Below are 23,292 nucleotides of genomic sequence, written 5' to 3' on the forward strand. Positions count from 1 at the left end.
TCTTCACAAGTGATATTGTATAAGGAGAAGTGTTATTATACTTCTGTCCTGTGCTCTAGTCTGTGAATGATCACAAGGACTCTTTTCTGCACTGAAACTTTGAGAAGGGTCCCCTCTTTCCTGCAGTCACAAAATGGGATATGTTCATGCTCTTTCTTTCCCTGAGACTTGCCCCAGGACTATAACCAGGATCCAAGTATGGACAAAACAAAAGAATCTTGTCTAAGTACTAACAAAGACACCCTGATAATCTTCTTCTGACTAGATATTTGGTTTTCTTACTGTCTATGAGCAGAGAGTTTGGATGAAGTTGCTGCTGCTGCTTGTTCAGTCACCTCAGGACTATTCCTGGTTTGCCAGATCAATCTCTGTTGTCCCTTCTGTGCTGGTGTGGTCTGTGTCAAACAGTGTTCCACTCTCAAGCAAGTGAGACAGGCAGTTCCTGTTGACCTTATAAGTTGCCTTTGGTGGTTATGGATTGAGAAGTCTAGAAATGATTACTGTTGCCATTGATTTAGTGTCCCAAGTCCTGCTCCTGCTTTATTGGGGCCATTTGATGGTAGTGCCATGACTGTGCTGAAAGGTCTAAAGTGAACTGTGCTCCTCTCTCCCCTGATATTTCTCACTTTTCTGTGTACCTTCCAGGTTGTCTAAGGACTAGAAAATTATTTCATTTTGTCTTTGGGTGACATCTGCTGCTCTAGAACTAGTTTATGTATTTAAATATTTGTTTAAATAAATAAATGTAACTAAAGGTATTTGGAAGAGTTTGGGAACATTTGGGGCAAGTCTATGTCTTTATTCCACCATCTTGTATCTATTCCTTGGAATATGATATTCTAAGACAGGATTCAGACTGAATAAAACCCACAAAGTCCATTTATGTAACATTATTACATTTTACTATTATTCTCAATGGTAATATGGGTTTCATTGTAATTATAAATAAATATTAAATTTATATGTGATCCTTAGAAAGTACCTTTTTGTTGGGTAATGCAGTCCAGAAGAGCTAAAATATTGGACACATATTCTAAAGGCAGAAGAGAAAGATTTAGAACCAAGAATGACATATCTAAATAAAATCTTTCTGGAAAATTTAGTGAAGAATAGAATTTTGAAGCATTTCTGATGAAAAGGTCAGCACAGAGTAAAGCTTTTGAAAAAGAAAATATAGGAGCAAATATATATATATATATATATATATATATATATATATATATATATATATATATATATATATTTTAAAACCTCAGACATTTAATGAAATGGAGAAAAGTTAGAGGTCCTTTCAATGTGATCAGTGTTGAAATGAGATTGTATACTATCAGGACCAATTTTAATAAACTGATTTTGATAACACTGACTTTTTTTTAAAAACTTTGGTATGATCCAGCTCAACATATACAATGAATATTTTTCCAATTATTTCAGTCTTTAAAAATTTCCCTTAAAATATTTTGAAAAGTCCATAGTGTTGCAATATACAGGAAAAAAATAGTGAAAAAGGAGATACTACATTTCTTATTGGCTTATTTCTGGTTGCCCAGTAGACTCTGAGAAGTGGTGTAGATTTGTCTTAGGGCAAGAGAAGAAAACAGATGAGTAGTTTGAGGGAACACTGAGTTTGGCATTTGAATGTGATTGGTCCTTTGACAAGAGCCTACATATGAAAGACATGAAGTTAGGAGTGAAAGTTAATTCGCTAGTATTTTCTACTACCTGATCAACTTGAGTAGCAACTGATCAGGAACTCTGTGAAGAAAAAAAAAATTAAAAACAACAACCTTGTCCTTACTGGCATGAGAGCCTAAAAGGACATAAAATGACATGAGGGAAATGACTATGAAAGAAGTAGGGAGAAGAAATCTTCCAGATCTCATAGAACATAGGATGATTAGATTACTTGTTCTGCTGTCAATTATTTATGTTCCAAGGAAACCACATCAACTACTCCAGGGCACTTTGGTGCACAACTCTTTAGATAAAGCAGATACTAATCAATAAATACTCTTACTGCTGTTGGTGCAGTTTGCTATTGGTTTGTCCCCCAGTCTCTGTGGGCACTGGCTTCACAGCTACCTGATGAAAATTTTTGCCCAAATTAATCATATAGACCATTCATTAGTGACTGTAGAACTTTGTCCTTGAGGGTCCCATTTGTTTGTACCCCCAGTTGATCCCCATGTATTCACAATAGATTCAACAAATAAAACACATTTTACTTGTCTTTCAATACAGTTTGGAGGCAGTCTAGTCTCTTTACACAAGCAAGTGATACTTTCTAAAATACAGACAGGTACAGAACTTCAGGTACCTCTCTTACAACGATCCCTTTGTTCCCTTAAGTTACATTTATTTCATGTAAGTATTTCGTACTTTATTAAAGTGTTCAGATCAAAAGTCAATTTACAGGTAATTACTGAAGGGTAAAAGGGCTAAGACAGGAATCTCAGACCTTCTAAAATATGGAAACAAAGAAGTATCTATTCCCAGACCTTCTTTGGAATAAAAGTTTGTCCAGACTACCATACGTACTTCTGCCTTAACATATTCCTGCTCAGCATTGAGTCACACTTGGATCAAAACAAACATTTATTAAGTGCTTATTATATTGTATTGAATATACAAAGCAATCGAGATGGAAAAAAAAAGGTAAAATCATACATCCTGTCCTCCAGGACTTCGCCTTCCATTGCTCATGAATGACATTTAGAATCAAACTGCCCAGCAATATATGAAGCATTTTTAGAAATATAAGTATGAGAAGAATTTGTTTCCATTCATATAACTATGGGAATGGAATATATATATTACTATTTTGATAATAAAGAGAGCCCAGAAAATCTCTTTCAAAAAAGTCTAATCATTATTATGATTGTTCCCAAGGGGAAATCAAGTAAGAATTAATATCATCCTTTTCTTCTGTACCACATGTCCTTTGACTTCTATACCTTGATGAGAGTGGAATTGTGAGACCATCTCCAAGCTTAAAAGGGTGAATTAGTTAAGGGACTCCTCTTTTGAGGAACTCTGAGGGAATGAGGCTATTTATACAACCCTAAAGGAAGAGGGGGAGTGTTAATAAAAGATAACCTTTAATGATTAGTGCAGAGAGCACTGGATTGGAAAACAAGTTTGTAGCAACTATTAAGTGAATAAGGATGGGACTTATAGAAATGTCAGGGAGATGGTCCTAGAAATTATCTTCTTTCTATGCTGCAGTTCTTAGATAGTCAATCCCTGTATTATCTTTTTCTAGAGCTCATGAGCAAATATTACTTCTCCTCTAATGATAGTTCAGTCAATTCAATCATTTTCCTTTGCTTTGTCCCAGGACTAGTAATGGACATAGTTACATTTTGTTAACTATAAAAAGAACAAGAATTGTCAAAATCGTCTTAGCTTTCCAGTTTCAGGAAATGATATGCAGGGATCTTTGTGGTAATATTATACAACATCTAAGTAAAATTCATAGCTAATTGAGGTCTCCTAAGGAAATATTCCCTTGAAACATGGAGGAAAACTGACTGCAGATGCGAAAAAATTTAAGTATCTTCTAAAAATAATGAATTAGTGATTATAATTCTACAGCTGTATCTAAGTCATTCCTAAGTGTTGGATTGCCAATTCTTTGACAATAGCATCATACAAACAGATTTAGCAGAGATGGCATCAACCAAAAAATGGCATCAAACTTCTTTCAATAAACCATCATAGAGTGTTACCTGCAAGTAGAGAGAGATTCCTGGGAATGCTTATACTTCCCTTATCCCCTTTTGTAAATTTATTTCTGCTCACTCTATTTGATAAGGAGCATGGTAAAAGAGAATCAGCACTATCTTTGAACTCAGAGAAAATTGGGCCACATACTGACTTTGATGCTTATGACCTCTGCCATCTTGGGAAGTCACAAGTGCTACCTGGGTCTCTGTTTCCTCATCAGTAAAGATAACAGGTTGGACTAGATGAACTGTGAAGTACTAACCAGTTCTAGATCTATTATTCAATTGAAAAAAAGATTTTCTGGGACCACAGTTCCAACCTTCTCTTCTTTCACATAATCTATCCACTAAAGCAAAGACAATGTCAAACTAAGTCCATGATACTTAATTCATGACCTAGGTGATGCAAGCATAGAACCACCAAATGATTAATTTTGTCATATGTATTCTGTCTTATCAGTGGAATAGTGGTGACTAGCAGGAAAGGGCTAGCAATTTAACTGTTTCCTCCAATTCAAGATAACAGGGACTCCATTTCAGATACACACACACACACACACACACACACACACACACACTCACACACACACACACACACAAAACTTAACTTCATCTATATTAATCATTTTTTGTGACATACATTTTCTCTCACTTTATTTTATCTCAATTAAACTGCTTGGCACATTGTAGAAATTTAATAAATGCTTATTAATTAATTTTCTTCCATATGACATTTATGTGGATTGGAAGCTCTTGTTTATTTCATTCTTGAAGATCATACTAACTTTTCAGTTGTCATACTTTGGTATCCCCCAAGTCTCCTGATCTCTAAAACATTCCTTAGAAGAAGAAGGTAAATATATCCTAAAATGGAAAGTGGGGCTGTAATAAATCATCATCATATAGAAGGTACGTAGAATGTCTTTGGTCTTTGTTCAAACTCCACAATTGGGACCTCATTCCACACTATACTCCATGCTTCCCACTTTCACTGGACTTCAATGCAAGATGTGTTCTATTCTACTTCTGTTTAAATCTTCCTGAAAATATTTCAAACTCCACAATTTTTTCTCAGCTTACAGATGTCATTCTCCATCACAAATATCCTAAAATTGTGCCTGATTGCTGCCCTATTGGTATGAGCAAGTTCATTAAGTTTGATGATGACTCCCCTGTTGCTGTTAGTATGTACAATGGTCTTCTGGTTCTGCTCATCTCACTCAGCATCATTTCACACAAATCCTTCCAGACTTCCCTGAATTCCCATCACTCCTGTTTTCTAATAGAACAATAGTGTTCCAACACATACATATAGCACAGTTTATTAAGACATTTCCAGGTTGATGGGCATTCCCTCAGTTTCCATTTCTTTGTTATCACAAACAGAGCTGCTATGAACATTTTTGTACAGGTGATGTTTTTACCCATTTTCATAATCTCTTCAGGGTATAGACCCAGTAGTGATATTACTGAATCAAAGGGTATGCACGTTTTTGTTGTCTTTGGGGCATAAATTGAAATTGCTTTCCAAAAAGATTGGGTGAGTTCACAACTCCACCAACAATGTATTAGTGTCCCAGATTTCCCACATTCCTTCCAACATTGATCATTGTCCTTTCTGATCATATTGGCCAGTCTTAGAGGTGTGAGGTGGTACCAGAGATGTTTGAATTTTCATTTCTCTAATAATTAGTGATTTAGAGCAATTTTTCATATGACTATAGATTGCTTTGATTTCCTCATTTGTAATTTTCCTTTTTTTTTAGGTTTTTGCAAGGCAAATGGGGTTAAGTGGCTTGCCCAAGGCCACACAGCTAGGTAATTATTAAGTGTCTGAGACCAGATTTGAACCCAGGTACTCCTGACTCCAAGGCCAGTGCTTTATCCACTACGCCACCTAGCCGCCCTGTAATTTTCCTTTGCATTCTCTTTGATCATTTGTTCAATCCAGGAATGGCTTGTTTTTTTAAAAAAATTAACTCAGTTCTCTGTATATTTTAGAGATGAGTCCTTTGTCAGAAACACTAGTCATAAAAATTGGTTCCCAATTTACTACATTTCTTTTGATCTTGGTTATAGTGATTTTATCTGTGCAAAAACTTTTTGATTTGATGTAATCAAAATTATCTAGTTTGTTTTTAGTGACGTTCTCCATCTCTTCCTTGGTCCTAAATTGCTTCCCTTACCAAAGATCTGACAGGTAAACTACTCCTTGATCTTCTAGTTTGCTTATAATAATGTTTTTTATGTCTAGATCCTGTACCAATTTGGATCTTATCTTGATATATGGGGTATGAGGTGTTGGTCTAAGCTTCTTCCATACTTACTTCCAATTTTTCCAACAGTTTTTATCAAAGAGAGAGTTTTTATCCCAGTAGCTGGACTCTTTGGGTTTATCAAATAGCAGATTACTATCAACATTTCCTGCCATTGAACTTAGTCTAGTCCACTGGTCCACAAGTGTATTTCTTTGCCAATACCAAACAGTTTTTATGACTGATGTTTCATAATATGATTTTTAGATCTGGTAAAACTAAGCCACCTTCTTTTGCACTTTTTTCATTGAATTCCTGGAAATTCTTGACTTTTTATTTTTCCATATAAATTTACTCAGAACTTTTTCTAACTCAATAAAGTAATTTTTTGGAATTTTGATTGTTAGGGCACCAAGCAAATATTTTAGTTTTGGTGGAACTGACATTTTTATCATATTAGCTCAACCTATCCATGATCAGTTCATGTTTTCCCAGGTATTTAAATCTGATTTTATTTGTGTGAGAATTATTTTGTAATAGTTTTTAAAAACTTTCTGAGTCTACCTTGACAGGTAGACTCCCGGATATTTTATATTGTCTGTACTTACTTTGAATGGGATTTCTCTTTCTAAATCTTTCTGCTCCATCTAGCTCATAATTTATAGAAATTGTGAGGATTTATGAGGGTTTATTTTATATCCTGCTACTTTGCTAAAGTTGCTAATTTTTTCTGGCAGTTTTTTAGACAACTTTTTGAAATTCTCTAGGTATACCATCATGTGAGCTGCAAAGAGAATTTGTCTCCTTCTTCCCCATTCTAATTCCTTCAATTTCTTTTTTTTCTTCTCTTATTGCTGAAGCTAAGCATTTCTAAAACAATACTGAATAGTAGTGATAATGGTCATCATTGTTTCACCTTTGATCTTACTGGGAATGTCTCAAGCCTATCCCTGTTGCATATAATGCTTGTTGATGGTTTCAGATAGATACTGCTTATTATTCTAAGGAACAAACCATTTATTCCTACACTCTCTCTCTAGTGTTTTTTTTATTAGGAATGGGTGCTGTATTTTGTCAAAAACTTTTTCAGCATCTATTGATATGATCAAATGATTTCTAAGAGGTATGTTAACAATGTAATTAATTATGCTAACAAATTTCCTAATATTGAACCAACCCTGCATTTCCAGAATAAAACCTACTTGATCATAACTTGTTGTAGTTGTTTTGCTAAGATTTTATTTAAGATTTTTGCATCTAAATTCACCAGGGAAATAGTTCTATAATTTTCTATCTCTGTTTTAACTCTTCCTGGTTTAGGTATCAGCACTATATTGGTGTCATAGAAAGAGTTAGGCAGAGTTCCATCTTCACCTATTTTTCAAAAGAGTTTATATAAAATTGGAAGCATTTGTTCTGTAAATGTTTGATAGAATTTACTTGAACATTCATCTGGACATGGAGATTTTTTCTTGGGGAGTTCAATAATGGCTTGTTGAATTTCTTTTTTTCTGAGATAGGGTTATTTAGGTTTTTAATTTCCTCTTAATTTCATTTGGGCAAGTTATATTTTTGTAAATATTCTTCGATTTCACTTAGATTATCAAGTTTATTGCCATACAGTTAGGCAATAATACTGAATTAATACTTTAATTTCCTCCTCATTGGTGGTGAGTTCACCTTTATCATCTATGATGCTAGCAATTCTGTTTTCTTCTTTCTTTTTTTAAAATCAAATTGAACAAAGGTTTATCAGTTTTATTGGCTTTTTTCATAAAACCAGCTCTTGGTTTTATTCATTAGTTCAATAGTTATCTTGCTTTTGATTTTATTCATTTCTCTTTTAATTTTTAGAATTTCTACTTTGATATTTAACTGATTTTTTAAATTTTTTCTTTTTCTAATTTTTAGTTGCATATTTAGTTGATCGATTTCTACTTTGTCTAATTTATTCATTTAAGCATTTAAAGATATATACCCTGACAGCTGCCTTGATTATATCCCATAGGTTTTGGTATGTTGTTTCATTATTATCATTCTCTAGGATGAAATAATTAATTATTTGTATAATGTGTTGCTTGATCCTCTCATTCTGTAAAATGAGTTTATTTAGCTTCCAATTGGTTCTGGGTCTATATCTCCCTTGCCCAGTATTGCATATGCTTTTATTGCATTATGATCTGAGAAAGATATATTCACTATTTCTGCCTTTCTGCAAAAGATCACTTGATTTTTATGTCCCAGTACATGGTCACTTTTTGTGTAAGTGCTATGTACTTCAGGAAAATAAAGTATATTCCTTTCTATCCCCATTCAGTTTCCTCAATAGTTCTATCATATGTAGGTTTTCTCACAATCTATTTACCTCCTTAACTTCCTTCTTGTTTATTTGATGATTTGATTTATCTAAATCTGAGAGAAGGAAGTTGAGGTCTCCCACTAGTAGAGTTTTAAGGGAGAGTTCATCCCATTCACATTCAAAGTAATAATTGTTAACTCTTTATTGCCCTCCATGTTATCTCCCTTCTGTTTGTATTTTTTCCCCTTTTTTCCCTTTATCCACATTCTTCAGTGTTTTGTTTCTGAATACTAACACCTTTAGTGTGTTTGCCCTGTTATATCAACCCAGGGCACTCCTCCCCTTTCTTTCCCCTTTCCCTTTTCCCCTTCATCCCCTTTTTCTGTTAGTTCCTCCCTTTTCTCCCCCTATCCGTACCCTCCTCCCCTTTTCACTTTTTAATGCTTAAAATGTTAGATAAGTTTCTTAACTTAACTAAGCCAAGTCTGATGAGATGAAGATTCAGGTGGTTCTCACCTCCTTCTTTCTTCCCCTCAATTAAAACAGGTCTTTTGTACCACTTGATGTAATGAGATTTACCCCATTCAGTCTCCCTCCATCCTTCCTTCTCTTTACTATCAACCTTTTTTAAGGAGGTATTTTTTAGAATTATTCTATCAGAGTCACAGAAAAGTTATGAGAGTACATCACTTCTGGCTATATATATTCTCTCTAAGATAGTTACAGTTCTCAAGAGTTATGAGACCCTTTCTTCCAAGTGGGCATATAGCAGTTCCATCTTATTGGATAACAGGGTTTTTGGGGTTTTGTTTTTGTTTCTTTTACCTTCTCATGTGTCTCTTGAACCTCATGTTTGATACCCAAATTTTCTATTTACCTCTGTTCTTTTCATCAGGAAATCTTGTAAGTCTTCCATTTCATTAAATGTCCATTTTTTCCCCAGGAAGAGAAGACTCAGCTTTGCCAGGTAGAAGATTCTTGACTGCATTCTAAACCCTTTTGCTCTTCAGAATATCTCATTCCAGGCCCTTCGATCCCTTAATGTTGATGTGGCCAGGTCCTTTGTAATCCTTACTATGGCTCCTTGGTATTTATATTTTTTCTTTCTGACTGCTTGCAGTATTTTTTCTTTTATCTGATAATTCTGGAATTTGGTCACAACATTAATTGGTGTTTTTCTTTTAGTATCTCCTTCTGGATGGGATTTATGTATTCTTTCAATAACTATTTTACCCTCTGCTTCCATGATATCAGGGCAATTTTCCAGCAATAAATCCTGTAATATTAAGTATAGGCTTTTTTCCCCCCTCTTCAATATTCTCAGGAAGAACCTATAATTCTCAAGATTTTCTGTCTTGATCTGTTCTTGAGGTTGCTGATGAGGTATTTTACATTTTCTTCTATTTTTTTCGTTCTTTTGGTTATGTTTAACATAATCTTTTTACCTCATGAAATCATTAAGTTCCACCAATTCTATTTTTAAAGACTTTTTGTCATTTATTTTTTATTCCTCCTTTTCCAGTTGTTCAATTCTATTTTTGAAGGAGTTTTCCATTTGCCCAAGTGAAGTTTTGAGAGAATCCTTTCTGCATTTCCCCAATTGAAGATCTAAGAGAGTTATTCTCATTTTGTATTTTTCCAATTGCATTTTCCAAGGATTTTTTTCTTGTTTTGAGATGTTAATTTTCTCTTGAGTTTCTTTTCCCAACTTTTTTCAGTTGATTTTTAAACTCCTTCCTGATTCCTTCAAGGAAGTCTTTCTGGGCTGGAGATCAATTCATATTCTCCTCAGCAGTTCTAGATCTCCCTGGGTTAGAATCTGTTACTTCTAAATATTTTTCCATTGCCCCCCCTTCTGGCCTTTTTTCATCTTTCTAGGATCTTGTATTGGGGGAGGTGAGCTGGCTCTCAGAGGTTTGCTTTTGAAGATCCTAGGGGCTTTGTTCATTTGGCTTAGTAATTCCAAGGACTAGCTAGTAGGTGGCTCTGGTTGCTTTCTCTCGAGTGTTTGAGGTCCCCAGAAGCAGTGTCTGTGTTGAACTTGAACACTGGCTGGGACCTGGGGGAGGGATTTAATCTCTTTCCTTTGAGTGAACTCTGTTGCCCTGAGGGGGTTAGTGGGTTGTTTATTGCTTGTTCTGTACAAAGGGCTCTGCTGAAAATATGGAGCTCAGGTCTCTAGCCCACCTAGTTGTTCTCCAATCATGCTCTTAGACTCTGTGCTGGAACTCACCCTGCTGTAGCTCATCTCTCCTGGGTCAAAGGCTCTACAGTTAAAGTTGGATCTAACACTCGCCACTCATGGAAATCTCTATGACTGAGGCTGGACCTCTAGTTTCCCCCAGCTTCTGTCCCCACCCTTATCCTCTGCTCTTGTCTCCCAGTTAACCCACAGTACCCTGAGACAGACCTTCTTAGTAGGTGTTCTTCTCCTAGCTTCTATTTCTGGGTTTCATTGATCCAATTTATGTTAAGAGATTTCTTTCATGTTGTTTTTGAAGGGAAAGAGGAGCACTTATCACAGTGCCTGTCTTCTCTCTGCCATCTTGGCCAGAAGTGGGAAGGGAGCTTTTCCTATGTTTACATTTCTTGAGTTATTTTTATCCTGTTTGTCTGAGTATCCCTGAAGAATTTGGAAATGTGGAAAAAGGGATTGCTCAGGTTAGTGGAAGTCAGTGTTCTAGTAAGACTTTGAGTCCAGAGATTATTGTAGAGTTTGATCATAGCACATATCCCTATAAAACATTTTCAGTACTTTGTGGGATGGGATGGGTTCAATATGCTCATGAAATTTTTAGTTACCTATTATATGTCAGGTACTGTGAAAGGTAATGGGAGAAAATAAAATTTCTAAAAGGGGTGGAACAACTAGGTGGCACAGTGGATAGAGCACCAGCACTGGAGTCAGGAGCACCTGAGTTCAAATCTGACCTCAAGACACTTAATAATTGCTTAGCTATGTGGCCCTTGGGAAAGTCACTTAAACCTATTGCCTTAAATAAATATTTTTTAACAGAAAGGTAATGGGAGCATAAAGATAAAAGTGAAAAATATCTTGCCTCCAAGAACCTCATATTCCTTGGGTGGGATAGGAGAGAAAATGAGTCTGGAAATGGAATTTTGTATTTAAGAAACTCATGTGAGACCTGATTGTCCAGAGAATGCATGAAGAAAATAAATATATTAGAGGGTAATGAAAGATGGAGAGTCATATTTGATGGATGTCCAATGTCAACCAGAATATTCTGTTTTCCCTAAATGGCAATGGAAAACAATTGAAGATCTTTGCGAAATATCTATTTTAGTAGATCTTTGTAGTTTAGATCCGAAAGGGAAAGCAATAGCTTCAGAGAGACAAATTAATCATTACCTATAATAATTTAGGAGAGGATTGATAGTGGATTGAACTAGGGTGGCAATTGTGTGATTCCAGGAAAGGGGGATGCATGGGAGAGAAAGAAGATTGATAAGATTTTACTACTAATAGAATATGTTTAAAACAAGTAGGAGAGAAATTTGATTTATGAATCCAAAGTATTTCCTCAGAGAGAAGAAAGATGGGGTGGCACTCTATATAAGAAGAGGAGTTTGAAGAAGGGATGGATGCAGAGGAAAATGAGTTCTGCTTTGAGAATACTGAGAAGGGAAAACTGATAAAATTATCAAGTGAAGATGAACAACTGTCAGATGGAAGAAAGATACTGGATTTCAGGAGGAAAATTAGTGGCAAATAAAACATGCATTGACTCATATAAGTATATGTACACGAAACAATATGCATATGTGTGTATAAATATATATATATATATATGTAAATAAACATACACTCACAAAATAACCCTCTATGTCTATGTAGGTATTTATCTACCTTTCTATCTACCTACATCTATGGAGTCTAAGAGATCATAGTAGAGAAGCAGAAAAATAGAAGAGAGGAGGGCTCATTGTAATACCTTGGGGGAATATTCTATTAGGAAGATAATCCAGCAAAGGAATCTGATATATTAATAGATATAAAAGTAGAACAAGATCAGTGTTACTAACCCCAAAGGTAGATGGATGTTTCAGTGGGTAGAATTCCACGTCTTGAGTTAGTAAATCTCATCAATCTTGTGACTAATTCTACTAGCTGTATGATTCTGTTCAAGTCTTTTATCCTGTTTACCTCATTCCTTCATCTATGGAATTAGCTGGAGAAATAAATGAAAAAAACACTCCAGTGATGCTTCTATGAAAGTTCCAAATAGGGTCACAAATATTTGGGCATGACCAAAAAATGACTAAAAATAGTAACAACAAATATAATCGAAGAAAACAGAAAGTTTTCAGAATGAGATGGTGATCAAACTGTTTAGGCAGACTAAGAAAGATAAAAAATTAAGTAAAAGTCAAAGGATTTACTCTTAGGAGGATACTTATAAACTTGGAGATAAGCTACTTCAGTGCAGTACTTTGGATGTAGGAATTAGGAACGAAGTGAGAAGAACTCGCTTTTGTTGTTATTGTTGTAGTTGCTGCCAATATTGGATAATGAGAAGGCTGAAATCATGTTGAAGAATACTGCTTCAGGTGCATAAGATGGGAATAACTGATAAAGAAAAGTGCAACAGCTCAAATTTTATATTTTTTCTTCTTTTCAGAAAAAGATTGAATTTATCCTTGAAGTGATTGAACCAAAAGGATTAAGGGATTTGTTAATGAAATTGCAACCATAATAGTGACAAAAATTCACTCAATGGCCTTTGAGGAATTCAAGTTACATGTAGACTGGATACTGAAATACTTGGGAGCTATAAATGTTACATTTGAAGTGCTGTGGAAAGTGAGAATGATTCCACAGTACTTTAAAAGTCAATTTTTTCCCAATTTTTTTCATAAAAAAGAAAAGTAAATAGTAAGAAACTATAGACCAGTGAGTTTGACCTAATTGCCAGGAAAATTATATAACGGATTATTAAAATGTATTTTAACTAATTAACTAATAGCTAAATATTACCTAAAATAATTATTAACTAATGTTACTATGATTAATTTTTCATTTTTATTGTTAGGATGGAAACATATAATGAGCAAACATATTCAGCAGGGAAAATTGTTTTTACTTGATTTCAAAAATCATGTTCATATTCAGAATAAATAGTCGGTATTAACATTTTTGCAAGACAAATGGGGTTAAGTGGTTTGCCCAAGGCCACACAGCTAGGTAATTATTAAGTGTCTGAGGCTGAATTTGAACTCGAGTACTCCTGACTCCAAAGCTAGTGCTCTATCCGCTGTGCTACATAGTCACCCCACTATTAACATTTTGTCTGAAAAAAAGGGAAAAAAGTTTTAGGGAGTTTAAGTTCACTATAAATTCTATATAAGTCAATGGGATACTTTGGCAGTCCAAAAGCTGACATGATTTCGGAAAAGCAGTGTTTCCAGGGATAGGGAAATATACATGTTCCCTTCATCAGATCTCTTGTAGATTTGATTTGAATTCTGGGAGACATAATTCGAATTGATAACATGATGAGAGGAGATAACCAGGATGGAGAAAGGTATTGATTTTATGATAGAGGAGAGTTTGAAGAAAGTGAGGAAGCTTTTCCTAAACAAGGAAAAACTCAGGACTAGATTTCAATGGGGAATAGGAACATAATAAAATCAAGTATTTGGAACAGCTAAGTGGAGAATCCATGAATTTTATTACATTTGACTCTATAGAATTTACTTGCTATTTGTAAAAAAGACTAATTTATGCTTGGTGCCAGGTAAAAAAATATCGTAACAATCTGAGCAGGTGAAAACTCAGTGTTCTGAAATAGATAGCCATGAGGTCTTTGAGCAGATGCTGTATGATGGATGACATTGACTATGTTATACTAAGTATATCCTTCAATTAAGGGTTGGACTAGGCTACAATTGAGGTACTTTTTATCATGGAAATTATTTGATTCTCCAAAGGACATGTAGAATTTATATCAGCAGACCTTCCATGCTTGGAGATGAGTTCATTGGAAGTGATGAGATTGAAAGAGAATTTTTACCTGATATAATAGTCTCCTTGATCATGAAGTCTAGACAGTTTTTATCTCAGAGATTCTGAGCCCTGGGTCTTTTATTATCCAGAAGCAATCAAACATCATCAAAGAGAAATCAGTAGCTTTTAGTGATAGAAAGTGTGGTGTGAATGTCTTTACAAAAGATTCCATAATAAAGGAAAAAACAAATGTGGATTTAGCTGACTCTGATCAGTAAAATGGATTGTCCAGTTCATAAGATAGATTTTGGAAAAACATGTAAGTGAATTGGCAAAATATGTAGTATAATTTGTTGACAAAAATTAACATAAACTTTATACAACTAACATAGGATGACATCAACCAAATATTGGTAGTATTTCTAATTATATTAAAAAACAAGAATAAAAGAATGCTTTGGTAAGTTTTTTTTTATCAAAATTCCCTTTTTTGGTTGGTTTTGCTTTGGTCCATCTCAGGAACAATAGTTTCTCTTTTATATATATAGATACTACAAAAGTTGGAAATGTGGAATGCAAAACCATACAAGCATAACAATATTCATTCTTCAAGGAATGACAGATAATGCACAGTTGCAAGGATTTCTTTTTGCCTTTCTGTTTCATGTGTGACTGGCACCTTTATTATCATCATTCTCACCTTGGTGGATCCCCACCTTTAAACCCCTTGTATTTTTTCTTGGAAACTTCTCCCTTGTAGAATTATTATTTAAAAGTTCCTGTATTCCAAGATATCTCTACAATTTGTTGACTGGTGACAACACTGTAACCTATAATGCAGGTGTCATTCAAGTGTTTTTTATCTTTTTTGGCTTCAAAGGAATTTTTTTTCTTTTGTCTGTCATGTCCTATGACCATCATGTGGCAATCTGTAAACCCCCACATTATACAACGATCATGAATAACAAAGTTTTTAATAAATTCCTGAGTTCTTGGGTGGCTGGGATTATAATCATACTGCCACCACTTAGTCTTTTTCTTGAACTGGAATTCTGTGACTCCAATGTTATTGACAATTTTTTATGTGATGCATTTTCACTACTGAAGATCTCATGTTCTGAAACAACTTTCACAGAAAGGACAGTTATAATCTGTGCTATGTTGTTGCTTATCATTACCTTAGTGTTGGTATTTCTATCTTATATATGTATAATCAGGATTATTCTGAGATTCCCCTCTACTCATCAAAGAAAAAAGACTTTCTCCATGTTCCAAAATATTCTTAGCAGTTCTTTTTGTAGTGGCAAAATAACTGGAAATTGAGGGGATGCCCATCAATTGGGGAATGGCTAAATAAGTTATGATACATGAATACTATGGAATATTATTGTTCTATAAGAAATCATAAATGGTTGGACTCTAGTGAAGCATGCAATATCTTACAGGATCTAATGCTGGACAAAGGGAATAGAGCCAAGAGAACAATATTCACATCAACATTATGAGATGAAAAACCTTGATGGAAACAATTCCTCTCAACAGTCCAGAGAGTTAAGACAACTGTATTTGAATATTATGGACTATATTATCCCCAACCAGAGAAAGAAAATCAAAATAAAATGAAACACACAGAAAAGAAAACAACCCTTCTGAATCTGATAATCATTTTATAATAATTATCTCTTATGTATCTCTTTCCTTTAATCCTAATTTCTCATGTCAAAAGTTGCTAATTTGTAAATTTATTTAACAAAATATGTATGTAAAATGCTAACCTGAGTGTTCCCTGCTGAGGGATGGAGGCTGGGAAGGGAAGGTGGAGGGAAATTTAGTAACTTGGAAATATGCATGTACAAATGGATGAAATTAAATAATTAAAATTTTAAAAAAGAATTCTTGAAAGATATTATCTATTTTGAATTTTAAAATGCCCCCCCTAATCTTGCTTCTTGCCCCCACCCCCCCACAGAAGGCAATCTGCTAGTCTTTACATTGTTTCCATGGTATACATTAAGTTGAATGTGATGAGAGAGAAATCATATCCTTAAGGAAGAAACATAAAGTACAAGAGAGAGCAAAATTACATAATAAGATAACATTTTTTACAATAAAGCTAATAAAAATAGCCTTTGTTCTTTGTTCAATTCCACAATTGTTTCTCTGGATACAGATAACATTTTCCATCACAGATACCCCAAAATTGTGCCTGATTGTTGCACTGTTGAAATGATCAACTTCATTAAGGTCGACCATCACTCCCATGTTGCTGTTAGGGTGTACAATGTTCTTCTGGTTCTCTCATCTCGCTCAGCATAAGTTCATACAAATCCTTCCAGGCTTCCCTTAATTCCCAATCCTCCTGATTTCTAATAGAACAATAGTGTTCCATCACATACATATACCACAGTTTCTTAAGCCATTCCTGAATTGAAGGACATTCACTTCATTTTCAATTCTTTGCCGCCACAAAGAGGGCTGCTATGAATATTTTTAAAAGACTATTAAAGAATTCATTTGTTTTATATATCTTTTCTGTTTTGATGATCATGGAAGAAGGGATAAAAAGGGAGAGAATAGAACCACAATGGGAAAAAAATCAAAAGAGGAAGGGGACAGAAATCAATATCATATGATTAATTTATATATTACATAGAGGATAAAATAGTGGAGTAGGTTGGGGAAAATAAACAAACTAAAATTCTACTTTCATGTAAAGCAGATGAAGCAAGATTAAGTGCAATTATGCCAATAGACTCTGTCATTTCCCATCCCTTACAAAACCAGACATTTTCCTGATATATAAATATTCTATTCAAATATAGAAATAGGTTAATGACAAAAGGTTTATGATAGGAAACAGGACCAAGAAGGAGTAAGAAAGAGGTTTTTTAAAAAAGGTTAAGGTAAGGGAATAGTCAAAGAGGAATATAAAAGAGAGATCAAATGTGAAGAAGGAAGAGCAAAAACTTCTTTCTCAGGATGAGTATGATATTTTCCATCACAAGTCCTTTAGAATTGCCTTCAATCATTTTTGTCGTGAAGAGGACTAAGTTCAGCATATTTGATCTCCACTCAATATTACTGTTAATGTGGACAAGTGAACTTAGGTGAATTTTAAATAAAAGAGATCACAAATTTCAGGCAAACTCTTTTATCACATTAAATTTGATAAAATATCATAAAATAGTATGAAAAACAATAAGAAGAAAGGAAGATGGAACTACACAAAGAGGTTTTAAATAAAATGCTAACAAATAGTAATTGCAGTAAAATATTAGAAATATTAGGAATAATGATCAAATAGACAGATCCAGGGATGAAGTATTGCTTCATAAGAAGACTATAAAACTTAAGTAGGGTAATATTATATGTATGAATCACATGATTGGAATAGATGATGGAGATCTTTGACAAAATCCAAAATTTGTTTCTTTTAAACATATTATCCATCACAGAACTTAATTGTCCATTTGTTAGCATAGTAAATAAAATCAATTTTAAAAGAAACACCAGAAATTAAATACAATGGAGAAATATTAGAGGGTACTTCAGCATATCTATTATTATCATGTCATTTTTTAATAAATTGGTTTTGATAGTACTATTTTTGCAGCAGCATGATTAGGACTAGATGATACAATGAATATCCTATTAATTATTCTAATCTAGTTAAAGACTATTTTATAATTATAATGTCTTGAGTGCTGAAATATCCAGGGAGAGGTTAATGATTGAAGGAGGTGCTCTATATCTTACTGGCACAGTTCTGAATGTCTAGCAAGTTTCAGTGTGATCTAGATTTGCTGTAGGACATGAAATGGAAGAAGATGAGCAGTTTGGGGGATGACTGAGGTCAGCATTTTGGTGTGATTAGGTCTATTGCAAGAACCTTTATGTGAAGGACATGAAGTAAGACTCAAAATTATATAGCCTATAGGGACTTCTTATTTACAAATATGACTATTCCACAGGAAAATTCACAATTATTTTGTGGGTCAAGTTCTAAAAGGATGAATTAATTGAGGAATTCCTTTTTAAAGTGACTCTAAGAGAATGGTGTTATTTATATAGCCCTATAGTGTGAAGGTAAATAAGATATGTCTTAATGTACAAAACAAGGAGAGCTGTTTAAGGAAATAAGCATGTAGTGAAAAGGCTTTAGGTGGAAAGGCATGGGGTATATTCTTCCCTAATCATAACCTAGCCAATTTGAATCAATATCCCTTGTTATGTCCCAGGCCTAGTAGTAGACATATCTGTATTTTTTAAATTGTACACACAGAAGGAATGGACATAAATTATCTTGGTTATAAGACAACAAACTCCATTCTCCATAATTAGTAAATGTCATTCAGGGATCATTGTGGAAAATATTGCATAGCAACTAAATAAAATCCATAGCTAATTGGGATCTTTTAAGAAAACGTATCCCTTGTAGCTTGGAAGAAAATTGACTGCAGAAGGGAAATTTTTAAGCATCTACTAAAATAATTAATTATCTACTAAAAATAATTAATTAGTCATCTTAGCTCTTTAACTGAGCCTAATTCCTTCCTTAGACTTAGATTCCTTTTCTTTTTCCCTTAGAATCATAGATACAGATTTAGCAGAAGTGTCATCAAACAAAAATGGCATCAAACCTCTTTCACTAAACCACCATGGTGCATCACCTGTTAAGTAGAGAAAGTTTCCTAGGATGGCCTGTCCTTCCATTACCCCTTTAGTGGATTTATTCATTAAAACTGTCATGGGATTTTGTAATTGTTAAAATGGGTATTGATTGATCTTTCATCTAGCTACCACCTGAGTCCAGCTTCCTTTAGGAAGAGATACATTTGGTAAGATTTTAACAGAAAGAAAAATTAATACATCTTGCATTGGGGTCCAGTGGAATTGAGAAACATGGATTTTGATGGACAGTGACATCTATGTAAATTTTTTTCTTTTTTGGCAACTACCCTCTCCATTTTAGGACAGATTTTCCTTCCTCTTCTAGGTAATATTTTATAGAGGATGAAACTATGAATTACATAGAAAATTGTTGCTTGTCCTTCATTCTCAAAAAAAGTCCAAGATATAAGGAATGTGATGTCATAAAATGCACATGAATTGGCTTTCAGTGAGGGGGTATGTGCAAAGTCAGCCTCACTTTGTCCTCCATAGCTATCTGGGTCTTGTGGTGAGATATGAATCAGAATTACTAGATATGGTCTTGGATGTGAGACAATAAGGGTTAAGTGACTTGCCCATAGTCACATATCTAGTAAGTGTCAAGTGTCTGAAGTTAGATTTGAACTCAGGTCCTTCTGATTCCAGTAATGACATTCAAGAATGATGATGATGTATTACAAAGGGTTTCCAATCAAAATAAATAAGAGAAATTAAAAATGAGGGAACAGATATTTCCAAAATGTCAGAGTACTTTAGATGAAACACTAAAAGTTTGTATGTATGTGGAGCTGAAAAGGGGTCCCTGCTTTCTTTCATTGTGAGAACAGTTAGATTGCTTCTCCTTTCCTGCTCCTCACCTCTTTGGTAAAATGGAATAGATATGATAAAGTGAAATGTCGTTTGAACTGTCTGGCTTTATACATGGTGTATATTTGGTGTTCCTGTAATTTTATGTACATCTCAGTTTGACACTAAAAAGTCTATGTCTCAGTGAAGTATTTGTGAGTAGAACATGTAAATGGATGGATGAAAACTGTGAGCCTCGTACAAAGTTTCATAGTTCTAGAACTAATTAGGACTTCAGAGTTTATCTATTCCAAACTGTTCACTCTATAGATGAGAAAACTGAGTCCCAGGTAGTTCAAGTGACTTGACAAAGTCACATAGGTAATAAACATCAGAGTGATGATGTGAACCCACATCATCTGAGTTCAGAGAGCATGTTCATTCCCCTCTACCATGGTGCCTCTAAGTTAGAATGAGTAGAGGTAAATTAGACTGAAATACTTTTCAGTGAGATGTGGGAAACTTTTATTATATAATTCATTATATAATAGAATTGTCTTTTTAAAAATAACTATCTTTAAAGAGTTTAGGAATGTGAGAAAAAGGAAAGCTCACATTAGTAAGATGCCTATGCTCTCAAAACTTTGACTCTGAAAATTATTGAATATTTTATTATGTCACAGATTCACTAGGACCATTTCATCAACTGAGATGGATAAAATTTAATTCCCAAATATTTATTAAGTTTTTATTTTCTGTCAAGAATTTTTAAAGTGATTGTTATAAAAAAGATAAAAATGAAATAGGCACTGCTTTCAAAGACTTCATATTCCTTAGATAGGATAATGATCAATTTGTGCCTAGAAATGGAATGTTTGAAAAAAAGATTTGTTGAGTAATGACACAGTGCACACTAAATATCAGTCAGCAGGATGCAATGATAGCCACGAAAGGCTTCAAAAGTTCAAAGAATAGGGAGATGATGGTTACTTTGTTCATTGCTCCCACCAGACCTCATCTGGAGTGTTATGGTAAGTCCTAGGTGACACCATTGGAGAAAGACATTGGTAAAATTGATGAAATTGGCAACTGAGATCAAGATGGGGATGGAGTCTATGTCCTAGAGGATGCTGAAAGAATTAAATATACTTAAGTGGTGCAGAGAAAACTTGGGAAAAGAAATGGCTCATAGAGAACAGGATAGTTATCTTCAAGTATTTGAAAAGCTGTCAAGTCAAAGAGTTCTTTCATTCCATTTGACTGCAGAGGATAATACCAATAGAAATAAGTAGGAATTTTTTCAAAGGGACAAATTTAGAGTTGATGAAAGGGGAAAAAGAAACAAATAAGACCTTCCCAACAATTACGTTTGTCCCAAAGTAACATTGGTTGCCATGCAAGTCAAAGACATCTCTCTCTTTGGAAGACTGGGTGATTGATTAATGATATGTTATGCTTATGATTTCCTTCAGGTAGAGGGTCAATTTTTCTATTAGTTTGTGAGCTCCTCAAGGGTAGATATTGTCTTTTGTCTCTTGCTGTATCCCCAGGTCTAAGTAGAGTGCCTTGTGGACTAATGGAATTAGACTAATTGTCAGTTGAGGTCCCTTCCAAAATGGTAGCTTTATGATATTCTCAGAAAGAGGGGAATTTGGAAGGGCAGTCCTCCTCAGAATATGTATATGGTAAGGGATTAGGGTCAATCCTAGGTGACACCTAGGTGACTATTTGAGGAAATGGTGGTAGCACATATGGTTTGTATATCCCAGTGAATTTTCCTTAAAGATGAGATTTCATGTAACTTTTAAGTGATGAAAAGGAAAATTATTAAACATATATTAGAGATAAATGAAGTCAGAAAAATGCACAGGTTAGTGCATGGATTGTGACTCTGAAATGATTTTTTAAACAAAAACATGAATTTCAGAGGTTTAGAATAAAATAAATTATATTTCAGTGGCAAAAATAGTTTTCAAAGTTCAAACCCCTAACCTATTATTTAGCAATGTCAATGAAATTACCTAATATAAGGTTACTGAGTTAAAGCAAAAAGAAAACCACGGATGACTTCCTCTATCTAATTCACATTTTAACTCATTTCGCTACTTTCCAATCTTTCTCTTTTACACACAGGTCAATCAAATATCAGAAACAAGGGTTGCGAAACCATTCAGGTATAACATTATTTCTCCTGTGGGGACTGACAGATGACCCACAGGTGCAGAGTCTTGTTTTTATCTTTCTATTTGTTGAATGTTCCTGGAAACCTGATTATTATTGCCCTAATTTTGGTCGATCCCTGCCTGAAAAAGCCTATGTATTTTTTTGCTCTGAATTTTTTTTTCCTTTGTAGAAGTTTCATTCATAAGTGCCTGTATTCCTAGATATCTATACAGTATGTCAAATGGGTATAATGCAGTGACATTTAATGCTTGTGCCATTCAAATATTTTTTGTCACTTTTCTTGGAGAAACAAACCTTTTCCTTTTATCTTCCATGTCTTATGACCACTATGTGGCCATCTGCAAGTCCCTACATTATACAACCATCATGACCAGCAAAATCTGCTACCAATTTATCCTGAGTTATTGGCTGACTGCATTGATGCTCATCCTTCCAAAACTTAGCCTGGGCCTCCAGCTTGAATTTTGTAGTTCTAATATCATTGACCATTTGACTGTAATGCATCCCTGGTTCTGAAGACCTCATGCTCTGACACAACTTTCTTAAAAAAGGTAATTGTGATCTTTGCTGTACTACTACTCATCATCACATTAATCTTACTGGTTTTATCTTATGCCTACATTGTCAGGACTATTTGGAGATTCCCCTCTCCTCAGCAAAGGAAAAAAAACTTTCTCCACTTGATCTTCCCACATGATTATGGTCTCCATGATTTATTACACCTGCATCTTTATCTACATCAAGCCACCTAGGAAGGAAGAATTGACTTTGGACAAGGTGGTATTAGTACTTGTGACCTCAGTTGCCCCTGTGATGAATCCCTTTATTTACACTGAGAAACAAACAAGTCATACAAGCCTTTAAGGACTTTGTCAAAAGGATCATATCTGTCACAAAGGTATAAAGAAATTCTGTGTTTGTGATATCAGATATGTATCATAAACCAAACACGTCTGAGCCTTAATTCTCCACCCAGGATAATATCCCCTTTTACTTTTTTCTTATTAGTTCTCTCCTCTGATCTGGTCAGTTTATCATCATTCCATCAAATTTTCATTTGCATCAGGAAACACACATGAATCAAGTCTTTCCTTTCCCCCATCTGAGTTTTGTTAAGTTCTCACCTGATTCACAACTCATCTATATAGTTATTTTCTTTAAAAATAAAGTCTAGAACACCCATATGTTGAGACAATTTTTTGTCTCTGGTGGAAAACATATAGGGAACTAATGGGGCAAATAGCTCTCAAAACTGGAAGAATTCTTAATCATTTATTCTTAAATATTTACTGATTGTTTCCCTTTTTTTTTACTTATGACTAAGCCTGTTGACAAGATTACTTACATGATTTCTGAGTTTCTATTCTCCAGAGGGAGTTATGCTTGAGGGATAGGAAATTACTGTGC

The 23,292-nt window shown here is 34.4% G+C and overlaps 1 pseudogene; it reads left to right on the forward strand.

Annotated features, from left to right (window-relative positions):
* Window positions 1–304: 304 nt before the first annotated feature.
* LOC141512168 (olfactory receptor 6C2-like) lies at window positions 305–22,789 on the forward strand (annotated as a pseudogene).
* Window positions 22,790–23,292: the final 503 nt, after the last annotated feature.

Source organism: Macrotis lagotis, chromosome 2, assembly GCF_037893015.1.
Source record: "Macrotis lagotis isolate mMagLag1 chromosome 2, bilby.v1.9.chrom.fasta, whole genome shotgun sequence".
NCBI lineage: Eukaryota > Metazoa > Chordata > Mammalia > Peramelemorphia > Peramelidae > Macrotis > Macrotis lagotis.